Below are 16,774 nucleotides of genomic sequence, written 5' to 3'. Positions count from 1 at the left end.
ATTCAACTTCAGCTTCTTCAGCATTACTGGTTGGGGCGTAGGCTTGGATCACCGTGATATTGAATGGTTTGCCTTGGAAACAAACAGAGATCATTCAGTCATTTTTTAGATTGCATCCAAGTACTGCATTTTGGACTCTTTTGTTGACTATGATGGCTACTCCATTTCTTCTTAGGGATTCCTGCCCACAGTAGTAGATATAATGGTCATCTGAGTTAAATTCACCCATTCCAGTCCGTTTTAGTTCGCTGATTCCTAGAATGTCGACATTCACTCTTGCCATCTCCTGTTTTATCACTTCCAATTTGCTTTGATTCATGGACCTAACATTCCAGGTTCCTATGCAATATTGCTCTTTACAGCATTGGACCTTGCCTCTATCACCAGTCATATCCACAACTGGGTATTGATTTTGGTTTGGATCCATCCCTTCATTCTTTCTGGAGTTATTTCTCCACTGATCTCCTGTAGCATACTGATCATATACTGACCTGGTGAGTTCCTTTCAGTATCCTATCATTTTGCCTTTTCATACTGTTCATGGGGTTCTCAAGGCAAGAATAGTGAAGTGATTTGCCATTCCCTTCTCCAGTGGACCACATTCTGTCAGACCTCTCCACCATGACCTGTCCGTCTTGGGTGGCCCCACATGGCATGGCTTTTTTTTTTTTTAATCATTAGGGAAATGAAAATCTAAATCACAATGACAAAGCACCTCACATCTGTAAGAATGGTTATCAGCAAAAAGAACAGTAAAGCAAGTGTTGGCGAGGACATGGAGAAAGGGGAACCCTCCTACAGTGCTAGTAGGAATGTAAATTGTTGCAGCCACTGTGGAGACAGTATGGAGGTTTCTCAGAAAACTAAAAATAGAACTGCCATATGACCCAAAAATTCCACTCCTAGGTATATATCTGAAAAAAATGACAATGCTAATTCTGAAAGATACATACACCTCAATGCTCACAGCAGCATTAATTACAATAGCCAAGATACGGAAGCAACCTAAGTGTCCATTAACAGATGAATAGATTAAGAAGACGTGATGCATATATACAGTGGAATATTATTCAGCCTTAAAAAAGAATGAAATCTTGCCTTTTACAACATCAGGGATGGACTTAGAGAATATTATGCTAATGGAGTAAGTCCAAAAGAGAAAGGAAATCCTGTATGATATCACCTACATGTGAAATCTAAAACATTAAACGAACTAGTCAAGACCCTGATGCTGGGAAAGATTGAAGGCTGGAGGAGAAGGGGATGACAGAGGAGGAGAAGGGGATGACAGAGGATGAGATGGTTGGATGGCATCGCTGACTTGATGGACATGAGTTTGAGGAAGCTCCAGCAGTTGGTGATGGACAGGGAGGCCTGGCATGCTGCAGTCCATGGGGTCACACAGAGTTGGACATGACTGAGTGACTGAACTGAGTCAATAAAACAAAAAAGAAACAGACTGACAGATATAGAAACAAACTACTGATTACTAGAGAACAAATCAGTAGTTACCAGTGGGGACAGGGAAGGGCGAGGGGCAACATGGGGTCAGGGGTTAAGAGAAACTACTGTGTACAAAATAAGCTACCAGGATATATTGTATGACACAGGGACTATAGTCAATATTTTATAACTATAGAGTGTGACCTTGAAAATAGTGATTCACGTTGTTGTACGCCTATAACATAATCAGTTCAGTTCAATTCAGTCCCTCAGTCATGACCAATTCTTTGCAACCCCATGAACTGCAGCACACCAGGCCTCCCTGTCCATCACCAGCTCCCACAGTCCACCCAAACCATGTCCATTGAGTCGGTGATGCCATCCAACCATTTCATCTTCTGTCGTCCCCTTCTCCTGCCCTCAATATTTCCCAGCATCAGGGTCTTTTCAAATAAGTCAGCTCTTCACATCAGGTGGCCAAAATATTGGAGTTTCAGCTTCAACATAAAATATACTTCTATAAATTTTTTAAAAAGTAAGAGTCTTCATTTAAATCACAGGGCTTTATAGACTTTTCAACTCAACTTCAGCAGTTTTTTTTCAAATTGTGGTAAAATACACATAACATAACATTTACCATCTTAACCATTTTTAAAAGTACCATTCATTGGGATTAAATACACTCACACGGCTGTGCAACCATTACCACATCCAGAAATACTTTTCATCTTTCAAAACTGAACCTCCCTGTCCTGCACCCCTGACTCCTGGCAACCGCAATCTGCTTCTTGTCTGCATGCACTTGACTCATCTAGGAACCAAGGCAACTTCCATAGGAAAGCCATCCATTAGGGAACGTCGATGGGGTTTAGCTCTTGCCAACCTGGTCACATGTGTTCCATTTGGATTTAGTTGCCTCTCATGGGTGGGAGTGTAAGCAGCAGCTCAGATACTAGCTTTGTGGGGGGGGGGGGTCCATGGCCACCATACCCTCATGACAGCCCCCAAGTCAAACCCAGACTTGGTACCAGTATTGACAGGACTGAGACCAGGACTTCAGTTCAGACCTGTCAGAAGCTGCTGTCTGAGCCAGCTCTCTCTTCATTATGCCAGACTAAAGATGCCTCCCTGTGGCTGTTCATTTATTATGAGTAAACTTTCCTCAAACTCAGCTTGCTTTTCAAAATACAAGTCCTCACGCTCTTCTCTATAAGTCTCATGTATGGATTTGAGAGTCAGTCTGTAAAGAAGACTTGAGCACAAAAAAATTGATGCTTTCAAACTGTGGTGCTGAAGAAGACTCTTGAGAGTGACCTGGACAGCAAGCAGATCAAACCAGTCTATCCTAAAGGAAATCAACCCTGACTGCTCTTTGGAAGGACTGATGCTGAAGCTCCAATTCTTTGGCCACCTGATACAAAGAGCCAACTCGTCGGAAAAGACCAGGATGCTGGGAAAGATTGAAGGCAGAAGAAGCGGGCAACAGAGCATGAGATGGTTGGATGGTATCACCAACTCAGTGACACAAGTAATATGGACGTGAGTTTGAGCAAGCTCCGGGAGACAGTGAGGGACAGGGAAGCCTGGCATGCTGCAGTCCGTGGGGTCACAAAGAGTCAGATATGACTTAGTGATAGAACAACAACAATAAAAAGTACTTCATCAAAGAATAAAGATCTGAGGAGTACCTTTCAATTATAAGTTCTGTCAGTGGGATTATATATATATATATATATATATACACACACACACACATACATACATACATATGTATGCATTGATATATATGAACTGATTCATTGGTTTCTATTTTTATTCCCCGACCATCACATGAAAAGTTTAGGAGTAACTCAGCTCTCTTTGTATCACTTCTTATTTCATCCTGAAGGCAGTCTCACTTATACTTTCCGTCTTTTTTTCTTTCTCCAGAACTAATAATGTGATCTGATCTCTCTATGACATTTTTTATTCAACTGAGCTATAAAAATCTCTAGTGCTAATGTCTGTGACCCTATAGCTCTTTGTCTCCTTCACAACGAAGATAGAAGAATCACTTTTCATCTGGGGAAATCTGTATTTCTGCGTTGCCTCTTGGTATTTAAGCCAGCTCCCCACTGAGCTAAGTCAGCCTTCCCAGAAGCTCATCTGTCATTCTCAAGTGCCCTTGCTCTTGAAGTTGGCTTGATGCTCTGGCAGTAAAGAGCTCCTGTGCAGTGCAGGTTACAGGGGATTAACAGTCACTTGGGATAGGGCTTGTCCTGCTGTCTTGGAAATAATGACTTTGTCTGTCTGCCCTAGATAACACAGGGGAAATGGCTGCTGTATTCATCCACAGAGGATGTGAGGACCCCAAGTCAAATCACTCCTAAAGAATCATTCTTTTGGAAGCCCCATAAGCAACTTCTGGTGGTTTTGGTTTTGAATGCATCATCATCCAGAAAGGCGCAACAGAAATATGCTCCGACCTTAGAACTTCCTTGGGGAAATATTTTAATTTTTCCAAAGCTCTTAGAGTTTAGCAATAAACTTCATAAAAGATAAACATAAAATCTGCAAGTACGAGACCTCCAGCACTTGAGGTGACCTGTGTCTATTGATGGAAATCACTGCACATTTACATAATAAAATGGGCTATTCATGGACAAATTAACTGTTTATTTAAAAGAATGAAAGTCAGGACAGTGATATTAACAAGATTTTTACAAGAATGCCCACTGTCAGTGTTCACAAATAATTTTAAGCCAAAATACCTGGTACCTGGTTTAATTTTGGTGTCATCTGAAGTTTAAATTACATTTTAGTGATCCTTGAGACACCGTTATCCAGGAAAATGCAATTTCAGTCTCTATAAATTTAAACAAAGTAAAAATTCAATGATTGCGTTTCTATTTATAACATCCTTTCCTAAGTCCACACTGCCTTGCTAATACAGAAGAACATATTTTAAAAATACAATACATATTATTATTCATATTTCTGTTTATATTGAGACTTAGTTTGCCAAGTGTCTCCAGGAACTAGTATCCAAAAAACTGTTACATCTGTCAATAATGAGAAAATCCAAAGACCTCTGTATCTTCATGTACATATATTTTTGGTATTTTTCCCAATAACGTTATTACATTTGTTTGTGTTTTTTTGCCATACCACATGGCTTGCAGGATCTTAGTTTCCCAACCAGAGATCAAACCCATGCCCCCTGCAGTGGAAGCACAGAGTTCTAATCACTGGGGAATTTCACTAATAATGTAATAATGAGCCTTTCTCCAGGGGATCGTCCTGACTCAGGAATCAAACCGGGGTCTCCTGCATTACAGGCAGACTCTTTACCAACTGAGCTATGAGGGAAGCCTGAATTTAGGCATACTGTTTTTAAAATAAGTTTTATAGTATAAAATATTAACATTCAATCCTTTCAGGTTATATCAACTTACTAAGCAGATATTGAACTATGAGGTAGAAGTTTTGTTGTTGTTGTTGTTTTTATTTTTTTAATTTTATTTAATTTTTAAACTTTACATAATTGTATCAGTTTTGCCAAATATCAAAATGAATCCACCGCAGGTATACATGTGTTCCCCATCCTAAACCCTCCTCCCTCCTCCCTCCCCATACCATCCCTCTGGGTCATCCCAGTGCACTAGCCCCAAGCATCCAGTATCGTGCATCGAACCTGGACTGGCATCTCGTTTCATACATGATATTTTACATGTTTCAATGCCATTCTCTCAAATCTTCCCACCCTCTCCCTCTCCCACAGAGTCCATAAGATTGTTCTATACATCACTGTCTCTTTTGCTGTCTCGGTATTTTATTTCTAAAGCCAAGTACATTGATTTCAATTTCCTCTTTGTAAATAGTATAGCTCTAGGAATTTTGACAAATGCTTAGTCATGTAACCACCCCCGCCTCAAAACTGAGATATAGAATATTCTTATCATGGAAAGAATTTTCTTCATGCCTCTTTGAGGTCAGATCTTTCTCCCAACCCCACACCCTGGAAATCACTGATGTTTTAAAATTTATACTATTGGACTTCCCTGAAGGTCCAGTGTTTAAGACTCCAGGCTTCCAATGTGGTGAGGGGCATGGGTTTGATCCCTGGTCAGGAAATTAAGATCCCACAAGCCTCATGGTGTGATCAAAAAAAAAAAACAAGATTATTGGAAAAAATAAAACATATATGATCCCCGAATAATTCTTAAAAATTCATACTATTATTAAAGTGGGCATTATGACTAGTTTCAAGACTGATGAGTACTCTGTAGGGGGTAACTCACATGAGTTTTGCACACCAATCTCTCCCCAACACTCTAACCCCAGTCCCACTCTGCTGTGATGCAGCTTAAACTTCCTGGCCTCAGTCTCTCCATGAGAATATCTGCTACCTCATGTATTTTTTGTGGTTTAATTTCACTTCTTTGACCTTAGACATGCCACTCAGATTTTCCCGATCCAGGGATCAAACCCCAGTCTCCTGCATCACCTTCTCCAGCCATGTGTACAAGCTACTTCTGAGTAATCAACTATCTAAGCAATAATATAGATGTATTTTTAAGTACAGAGGTATTAAAGGCAGGCTAGCAATCAGACAGACCGTGGTGTAAATGCTGGGAATGAGGGTACCTGGCCCACCATTTCACCTTCCACTGGAGAAGACATGGATAATAACAATTTGGTAAGTATTCCGCCAGACTTTCCATCTATGGATACCATGTGTAAACAGAATGCAGAAAGAAAAAGAGAAATGTGAAATTTATAAATTGCTCTTTTAATTCAATGATTTGTCATAAATATCTTTCTGTGTCAGTAACATTAGACTTATACATTCCCTTAATTACTAAAGAGTTTCCCACAGTACAGTCCCCACTGCCCAGCCCTTGGGGTATTGTTGCTCTACAATGCTGTGCTAGTTTCTGCTGGATGGTAAAGTGAATCAGCCATATGTATGCATATATCCCCTCCCCTCTGGATTTCCCTCCCATGTAGGTCACCACAGAGCATGGAGTAGAGTTCCCTGTGCTATATAGTAGGCTCTAGTTATCTTCCATGACTCACTTGCTAGAGTAATGAAAACAAAAATAAAGAAGTAGGACCTAGTGAATCTTAAAAGCTTTTGCATAGCAAAGGAGACTGTAAACAAGATGAAAAGACAACCCTCAGAGTGGGAAAAAATATTTGAGAACGAAGCAACTGACAGATTAATCTCCAAAATATACAAGCAGTTCATGCAGCTCAATATCAAAAAAGCAAACAACCCAATTAAAAAAAAAAAAAATGGTAGAAGACCTAAACAGACATTTCTCCAAGGAAGACATCCAGATGGCCATAGTACAGTTTTGCCATAATTAACATTAGTGATGAACATGTGGGTTTGCCTCAATTTTTTTCCTCCATCCCAGATACACATTATACAACTGTATGAATATTTGGAGTTGTAAAGATCCCAAGAGGTAATTGTTGTTACTCATCATCTGAACACTTAAAATATGGGAAGGTCTTGTCCATTTGCCTTCTGAAAGGGAGATACTGGTTCTCTTCCCATCCGTATTGTGAGAGTTCCCACTTTCTTATCCCCTTCCCAACAAAGGATGTGCTGTGTGCTCAGTTGTGTCCAACTCTTTGCAACCCCATGGACTGTACTCTGGCAGGATCCTCTGTCCATGGAATTTCCCAGGCAAGCATACTGGAGTAGGTTGCCATTTCCTTCTCCAGGGGATCTTCCTGACCCAGGAATTGAACCCATGTCTTCTGCATTGGCAGGTGGATCCTTTACCACTAGTGCCACCTGGAAAGCAATAAAGGATGCCATCAATTCTTTCCATTTTAGCCCATCAGTTTGGGAGAATACAGGATATCACTATTGTATAAAGTCAGAGCTTCCTCATGACTAAGGAGGCTGACATCTGTTAGAAGTTTGTTAGGGACTTGTGTTTACTCCTCTGTGAAGGCTCAGAACCTGATCAGCGACTAGTTATGCTGACTGGGCTATGAGCCTTTGCATCATTCATTTAAAGAATTCCTTTGCATTTTATGAAAACCAGTGCTCTGTTATACATACGTTACAAATATTTTGTCACCATCTTCCTTCCTCCTTTTAAGTTTATTCAAGCATCAGTGAGTCCATTATTCATGTTTTTCTCAAGAGCAGGGATTCTCAGTTCATGCTACAGATTACAATCATGGTGGAGCCTTCATAATGAGACTGCAGCCTGCCCCTTACCCCCCAAGCACAGGTTCAAGTTCACTTTTTGGGGTGACCATGGAGCACAGTCCCCCAGGCGATGCCAATATACAGACCGAGTTGACAAGCAGTGAGTACTGTGCATACAGATCACTTGGGGGCTCGGTTGAAGCACAGGTCCTGGGATGAAGCCTGAGACTCTATATTTCTAATAAGCTCCAGGAGATGTGCACACCACTGGTCTACAGTCTATATGGTGAGTAGCAAGGATGTGTGGTGTCTGGATTTTGGTTCTTGCTAAAGAAGACTTTCTCTGCTCAAAATTATAAAACTTGATTTTATCCTGTATTTTTTCTAATACTCCTTATAATTTTTTAGAGATCACAAATCCACCTGGATTTTCATTTTTTTAACAATAGAGATCTAATTTCTATTTGTTTTTAATCAGAATCAAATTGGACCCACCTCATTTAATGGGTTGATACAATTCAATATAATATATTCTTGTTTTTTTTAAGTCTCCAGAAAACTCAGACTTGAAAAAAGTATAATTTTTGATTATTTAAATAATGCAGAGTCTAATTTTTTTTTATTTATTTTGTTTTGGGAAGGAACCTATACCCTGAAATTAGTTTTAAGACCAAGGATTTTTTCAGTACTGTGTGCTCTTTATATTTCAAATATGTTTATTTTCCTCACTTAAATATGATTTAAAATTCAATGCCAAATTAAAAAAAAAAGCATGGAGGATATGATCATAAGTCTGAGTTTCCATTTTTAATCAATGTTTGTTGACACCAGAGGGTCCAGTGACAGGCTCATTTGGGAGCAGTAATTCAGTGGTGGGAATGCTGTTTGGGAGAACTGCATTAACAGGAACCATCTTCTGCTGAACTCAGGGCACCAGGTCTTCCTTCCAGCACTTTATGTGTACCATAATACACAAATAAGCTACAATAACTTGAGGATTTTCAAGTGATTCTACTAGGATGTCAATGAGGCTGATATGTATAGGGTAAACAGTGGAATTGCTTTGTACCTAATATTTAATGCAGGAATGATAGGAGAAATTCAAATATATAAGAGTTTAAATAACAGAAGCTGGTATATCAGGTGTATAAATAAAAAGGAAAATGGAAAGAAGGAAGTCTTATAACCTAAGTCAAATTATCTCACTATGTAAATACTTTTTTCTAAAGAGATAAATGATTATTGAATAAATGAGTTGTGCAGCAGCATGAATTTTCCTAATTTAGCCTGGCTATTTTCCATTATGATATTCTAGCAGGAATAAATCTCCATTGAATAATCTAGCCCTTGGGAACTCAATAAATATGTCTTTTTTTTTTTTTCCAGTACAGCTCACAGCTCATTTAAAGAAATTGGTCACCAATGCTCAGCTCCATATTTCATGTATTTTTAACAAAATGCAATGTCTTGAGCTGGAGATTCAGTCTCCTTTGGTATCTGAAACTGTTTTGTTTAGAATTTCTGGAGCTAAGTAATTAAGGTCTATAGCCCAAGATTCTTGGTGTTCAAAGGACAATAGCTTTTGGGGTTAACAAAGTAAAAGTATTTTTTTCTGTTAACCTAGAAATATTGCTAGCTCCTTGGAAGAAAAGCTATGACCGACCTAGACAGTGTATTAAAAAGCAGAGATATCACTTTACAAATAAAAGTCCATTGAGTCAAAGCCAAGATTTTTTCAGTACTCATGTACAGATATGAGAGTTGGACTGTAAAGAAGGCTGAGCACCAAAAATTGATGCGTTTAAAGTGTGGTGCTGGAGAAGACTTTTAAGAGTCTCTTGGACTGCAAGGAGATCAAAACAGTCCATCCTAAAGGAAATCAACCCTGAATTTTCATGGGAAGGACTGATGCTCAAGTAGAAGCTCCAGTACTTTGGTCACCTAATGCAAAGAGCCGACTCATTGGAAAAGACCCTGACACTGAGAAAGACTGAAGGCAGAAGGAGAAGGGGACATAGAGGATGAGATGGTTGGATGGCATCACCAACTCAATGGACAAGAGCAAATTGAGCAAATTCTGGGAGAGAGTGAAGGACAGAGAAGCCTGACATGCTGTAGTTCATGGGGTTGCAAAGAGTTGGACAGGACTTAGCAACTAAACAACAACAAGGAAATATTGCCCTTTAAATATTCAAGAAAAGAGAAGTTAATATTGAAGGTTTTCTATCATACAATCTTTATTCCAGAAGACACTGATGTTTTCATTTACTAGAAATAATGAAGCCCGTAATTTGTAATTGTTTTGTTTGTTTAATATCAATATTGAATGACAAAATAAGTTTGTAGGACCAAAATATATCAACTTCTCTTTTGTATGAAGTATTTCATGAGATGTATTTCTAAATCTATCAGGCACCCCTTTCTGAAAAACTTAGGTGTCCAAGTTAATCTAAAGACTCAATTTTTAAAGTAAAAAACAAAACAAAACAAAAAAACCCTCTATCCTTTTCCCCTCAATCACATGAGCGGTAAGGCAAATGTCACTGTAACTTCTGGGTGAAGTTGCATCATTAACTTCCTTCCATCATTAACAAACTTCCTTCCTCAAGGTTTTATTATCTTGGATTAAATACACAACACCAGTAAAGCGTATGAAACAAGTGTGTTTTAGTGTGCAAACCAAGTGTTGTCGGCACATTTCTCAAAAGAGTAGACTGCCTTCGCTGAGGTCAGCATGTATTTTCCATCGTTTTCTATCATTAACAATTATTGAACAGTTGTGTATATATCAAGATGTTCATGCTCAGTCACTAGGTCATGTCCAGCTCTTTGCAACTCCCGTGGATATAGTTCACCAGGCTCCTCTGTCCAGGCAAGAACACTGGAGTGGGTTGTCGTGCTCTCCTCCAGATCTCCCTGACTCAGAGATCTAACCCATGAATTCTACATTGGTAGGCAGGTGCTTTACCAGTAGTGCCACCCGAGAAGCCCAAATTTTCACTAATACAAGTTATGTGCTTCTATTAACAATATTTTCCTGACTATACAGTGTAATATTAAATGAAATACACTTAGAATGGAAGACATTGCAGCACAGCTCTGAGATATCCTTAGAAGCTCTGCTGTTGCCTTGGTTTCCCAAAGGAGCAGCTTGAGCTCAGCTTCTTATGTCTGTCCTGCCCTTGTTCTAAATGTCATGACCTCTAATGGTCCATTCCCAAGTTTCTCTCTTTCCAATTGCAGTTTTCAAGTCTCCATTCTGATTCACCTTTGGATCATTCTAAAACTGAAAGTATTTAAAAATTAGACTTACCTCATTCGTAGTTGCTGAGTCATGTCCAACTCATTGCAAACCCATGGTCTGTCCATGGAATTCTACAGGCAAGAATACTGGAGTGGGTAGCCGTTCCCTTCCCCAGGGGATCTTCCCAACCCAGGGGTCAAACCCAGGTCTCCTGCATTGCAGGCAGATTCTGAGCCACCAGGGAAGACCCTATATTTCTCATCAATGCACTACATATCTTTCTTCCACTTCTAATGAATTATTTTGACAAATTGGTATGGCAAAGATGTCAATTAGGATCATTTTGTTCTTTCCTAAATGGATGTTGTTGTTGTTGTTTTTAAGCATCCTATAGGGGTCTAGTGAAAAAGGAGAGTGGAAAAGGTAGCTTAAAACAACATTCAAAAACTAAGATCATGGCATCCAGTCCCATCATATCATGGTAAATATAAGGGGAAAAAGTGGAAACAGTGACAGATTTTATTTTCTTGGGCTCCAAAATCACTGTGGCTAGTGACAGCAGCCATGAAATTAAATGATGCTTTCTCCTTGGAAGGAAAGCTATGACATACCTCGACAGCATATTAAAAAGCAGAGACATCACTTTGCTGACAAAGGTCTATAGAGTTAAAGCTATACTTTTTCCAATAGTTGTGTACAGATGTGAGAATTATATCATTAAGAAGGTTGAGCACTGAAGAACTGATGCTTTTGAACTATGGTGCTGGGGAATCTTAAGACTCCCTTGGAGAGGAGATTAAACCAGTCAGTCCTAAAGGAAATCAACTTTGGCCACCTGATGAAAAGAGCCAACACTGTGGAAATGACCCTGATGCTGGCAAAGACTGAGGGTAGGACTGGAGAGCGGGGCAACAAAGGTAAGATGGTTAGATAGCATCCCTGACTCAATGGACATGAGTTTGAGCATCTCTGGGAGATAGCGGTGTACAGGGAAGCCTGGCGTTCTGCAGTTCTTGGGGTTGCAAAGAGTCAGACACTACTTAGCGACTAAACAACAACAACACAGGGAACTAGACATATTAACAATAGAGGTCACAGTACTTTTTTGCATCTCCAATTAAAATCCTTTTCTGAATTAAAAAATTATTTTAACTGAAGTGTAATATATACAGAAGAGTGGTCAAATGATAAGATTTCATCTCAATGAATCATCATGTGGTAACCAACATCCAGGAAAAGAAATATTTTCATTTAAAACACACTACACTAAATTTCCCCATATTAAGCTTCTTATTATGGGATTCACACTATGTATGCTCTTTTGTTATACAGTTTGCTAAACATCGTGAAGATCATCCATGTTGTGAGCACTGCTGTCACACCTTAATTCTCATTTCTCTACAGGAATTCATTGTATGACTATTCCACAATTTGTCCAATTAGTTCTACTGTGGACAGAAATTTGGGTGGTTTCCAGTTCTTAGCTATGCTGAGTACTGCTGCTGTGATCACCCTGTAATTTCTTTGGGTGCACAAGTACATGCATTTCTGGAATTGCAAAATTACAGGATGTAGCTGTGTCAAATTTAGGAGGCAACAGTTGCCAAACAGTTGTTCCAAATGGTTGTAGCAATTGACATTCATACCAGCAACCTTTGATGATTCCTTTGGCTGCAGACTCTTACCAGCACTTGCTATTGCCAGTCTGATTCAGTTTATATTCTATCATACACCTGCAAAAACAACTAATTTTCATGGCTTTTCCCCCAATTTTTACTAATAAATTTGAATAGTTTTTTCATATTTTACTAGTCAAGAACACTCATTAGAGAATTTTTTTTTTTAGCTGAACAATCAACAGATTTATTTTGCTCTAAACTGTAAGCTTAAAGGATGCCTTTAAATGTTGAAATATTATAGACTCACTAACATTCTTTCAGTTGTCTTAGTATTTTTACTGTAGAAGTCTAAGAATGGTGATATAAAATCTCCTTGTACCTATTTATCTGGAATCTTGCTATTTATAAACACTATGATGTTTTAGCTCTTTATAAAGAATTCACCTGGCAATGCAGGAGACACAGGTTTGATCCCTGGGTCAGGAAGATCCCGTGGAGAAGGAAATGGCAACCCTCTCCAGTATTATTGCCTGGGAAATCCCATGAACAGAGGAGCCTGGCAGGCTGTAGTTATCACATGGTCCCAAAAGAGTCCAACACTGCTTAGCAACTAAACAACAACAATAGCCACGTACCATTCTTCACTGCCATCATTTTACAGATAGTAACTGATTTAATTGTCATGGCACCACTATGAACCAAGTACTATTATTAGATTGCTTCTACAGAGGAAGAATTTGAGGTGCAGGGAGATGAAATAAGTTGGCAGGTTCACCATGCTATAAACAATCCCCAGGTTTTATTAAAATACCAGGAATTATACTAGAATAATACATACAGATATATTTTTAGAATAACATCTATAGTGAGAGCAAGTTTGCAATAATTTAAAGACATGTACACTGAAGATTTATACTATACTTAACATTTTCTTGATGTAAAAATGATTTTTTCCTGTGTTGCTATAACAGAATGCAACCCAGGTTGATTAGGACTCTAATGAAACACTGTGAAATAAACAAATATGTTTTAAAATGATTTTTAACTCTGAGACTGAGTAATTTTTTCTACATTAGTTTAATGAGAATAGTGAACCTTTGAAATAAGTATGAAAATATGGAAAATGTTAATGATCTTGAATTGCACATATTTTGTGCTCTAAACGACATTTCTGGCTGCTAAATGTTAATTTTATTATGCACGGTGCATGATGTAGGTGAGTTAATGTTGCCAGGGAACTTTTAGTGTCTAGACATTTTCACTTTTGTGTATTTAAGTTTGCAAACTCAACATTTATGTTAATATACCTTCTGGCACTTAATTAAGTTTCATCCCATGATTTTAAACTTAAATGTGCTTTAATATAGACTACTGCATTATTTTCATCTTGCACTCCATCCCTTCTTGATGCTTACAATAGTAATGTAGTATAATAAGGCACTTCACCATTCCAAGGAGACTTGAGTGCAAAATAGCCTTAGAACATCTTTAAACATTTTAATGAACACAATGTTATTCTCCTTGGTAGGATCACCTTTCAGCAGAGGGGACATACGCTCACCCTAAAGATACAGATGTCTTAGGTCAAAGAGTAAAAGCTCTCTCCCCATGTACTAGACACACACCTATCCCTCTAACTAAGGTTGCCTAGTTCGACAGGTAAACATAAGAGACATCCTGTTAAATTGGAATTTCAGAGTAACACTTTTGTATAAGTCAGTCAGTCAGATCAGTCGCTCAGTTGTGTCCAAAGTTTTGCGACCCCATGGACTGTAGCACGCCAGGCCTCCCTGTCCATCACCAACTCCTGGAGTCTACCGAAGCTCATGACCATTGAATAGGTGATACCATCCAACCATCTCATCCTCTGTTGTCCCCTGCTCCTCCTGACCTCATCTTTCCCAGCATCAGGGTCTTTTCAAATGAGCCAGTTCTTTGCATTGGGTGGCCAAAGTACTGGAGTTTCAGCTTCAGGATCAGTCCTTCCAATGAATATTCAGGACTGATTTCCTTCACAATGGATTGGTTGGATCTCTTTGCAGTCCAAGGGACTCTCAAGAGTCTTCTCCAACACCACAGTTCAAAAGCATCAATTCTTCAGCGCCCAGCCTTCTTTATAGTCCAACTCTCACATCCACACATGACTACTGGAAAAACCATAGCTTTGACTACATGGAACTTTGTTGGCAAAGTAATGTCTCTGCTTTTGAATATGCTGTCTAGGTTGGTCATAACTTTCCTTCCAAGGAGTAAGCGTCTTTTTTTTTTTTCTAATGCTTTTTTTTTTTTTAATTATTTAACTTTACAATATTGTATTGGTTTTGCCATATATCAACATGAATCCACCACAGGTATACACATGCTCCCCATCCTGAACCCTCCTCCCTCCTCCCTTCCCATACCATCCCTCTGGGTCGTCCCAGTGCACCAGCCCCAAGCATCCAGTATCGTGCATCGAACCTGGACTGGCGACTCATTTCATATGTGATATTATACATGTTTCAATGCCATTCTCCCAAATCTCCCCACCCTCTCCCTCTCCTACAGAGTCCAAAAGACTGTTCTATACATACATCAGTGTCTCTTTTGCTGTCTTGTATACAGGGTTATTGTTACCATCTTTCTAAATTCCATATATATGCATTAGTATACTGTATTGGTGTTTTTCTTTCTGGTTTACTTCACTCTGTATAATAGGCTCCAGTTTCATCCACCTCATTAGAACTGATTCAAATGTATTCTTTTTAATGGCTGAATAATACTCCATTGTGTATATGTACCACAGCTTTCTTATCCATACATCTGCTCGTGGACATCTAGGTTGCTTCCATGTCCTGGCTATTATAAACAGTGCTGTGATGAACATTGGGGTACATGTGTCTCTTTCAGTTCTGGTTTCCTCAGTGTGTATGCCCAGCAATGGGATTGCTGGGTCATAAGGAAATTCTATTTCCAGTTTTTCAAGGAATCTCCACATGTTCTCCATAGTGGCTGTATTAGTTTGCATTCCCACCAACAGTGTAAGAGGGTTCCCTTTTCTTCACACCCTCTCCAGCATTTATTACAAATGGGACCTAATTAAGCTTAAAAGCTTCTGCACAACAAAGGAAACTATAAACAAGTGAAAAGACAGCCTTCAGAATGGAAGAAAATAATAGCAAATGAAGCAACCAACAAACAACTAATCTCAAAATTATACAAGCAATCCTACAGCTCAATTCCAGAAAAATAAATGACCCAATCAAAAAATGGGCCAAAGAAATAAATAGACATTTCTCCAAAGAAGACATACAGATGGCTAACAAACACATGAAAAGATGGTCAACATCACTCATTATCAGAGAAATGCAAATCAAAACCACTATGAGGTACCATTTCACACCAGTCAGAATGGCTGTGATCCAAAATTCTACGAGTAAGCGTCTTTTAATTTCATGGCTGCAATCACAATCTGCAGTGATTTTGGAGCCCCAAAAAACAAAGTCTGACACTGTTTCCACTGTTTCCCCATCTATTTCCCATGAAGTGATGGGACAGGATGCCATGATCTTAGTTTTCTGAATGTTGAGTTTTAATCCAACTTTTTCACTCTCCTCTTTCACTTTCATCAAGAGGCTCTCTAGGTCCTCACTTTCTGCCCTAAGGGTGGTGTCATCTGCCTATCTGAGGTTATTGATATTTCTCCCAGCAATCTTGATTCCAGCTTGTGCTTTATCCAGCCCAGCATTTCTCATGATGTACTCTGCATATTAGTTAAATAAGCAGGGTGATAATATACAGCCTTGGCATACTCAATTTCCTATTTGGAACCAGTCTGTTGTTTCTTGTCCAGTTCTAACTGTTGCTTCCTGATCTGCATATAGGTTTCTCAAGAGGCAGGTCAGGTGGCCTGGTATTCTCATCTCTTTCAGAATTCTCCACAGTTTATTGTGATCCACGCCGTCAAAGGCTTTGGCATAGTCAATAAAACAGAAATAGATATTTTTCTGGAACTCTCTTGCTTTTTTGATGATCCAGCAGAAGTTGGCGATTTGATCTCTGGTTCCTCTGCCTTTTCTAGATCCACCTGGAACATTTGAATTTCACGGTACACATATTGCTGAAGCCTGGCTTGGAGAATTTTGAGCATTACTTTGCTAGCATGTGAGATGAGTGCAATTGTGCAGTAGTTTGAGGATTCTTTGGCACTGCCTTTCTTTGGGATTTGAATGAAAACTGACATTTTCCAGTCCTGTGGCCACTGCTGAGTTTTCCAAATTTGCTGGCATATTGAGTGCAGCACTTTCACAGCATCATCTTTCAGGATTTGAAATA

The 16,774-nt window shown here is 39.1% G+C and overlaps 1 protein-coding gene across 1 annotated transcript in view; it reads left to right on the top strand.

The window, feature by feature from the left end:
* The window catches only part of GALNTL6 (polypeptide N-acetylgalactosaminyltransferase like 6), a 1,507,590-nt gene that overhangs the window by 942,356 nt on the left and 548,460 nt on the right, over positions 1-16,774 (top strand). The window lies entirely within an intron of this gene.

Source organism: Bos mutus, chromosome 8 (genome assembly GCF_027580195.1).
Source record: "Bos mutus isolate GX-2022 chromosome 8, NWIPB_WYAK_1.1, whole genome shotgun sequence".
NCBI classification, from domain to species: Eukaryota; Metazoa; Chordata; class Mammalia; order Artiodactyla; family Bovidae; genus Bos; species Bos mutus.
The sequence above is the reverse complement of the archived record's forward strand: the minus strand, read 5'-3'. Positions and strand labels throughout refer to the sequence as shown.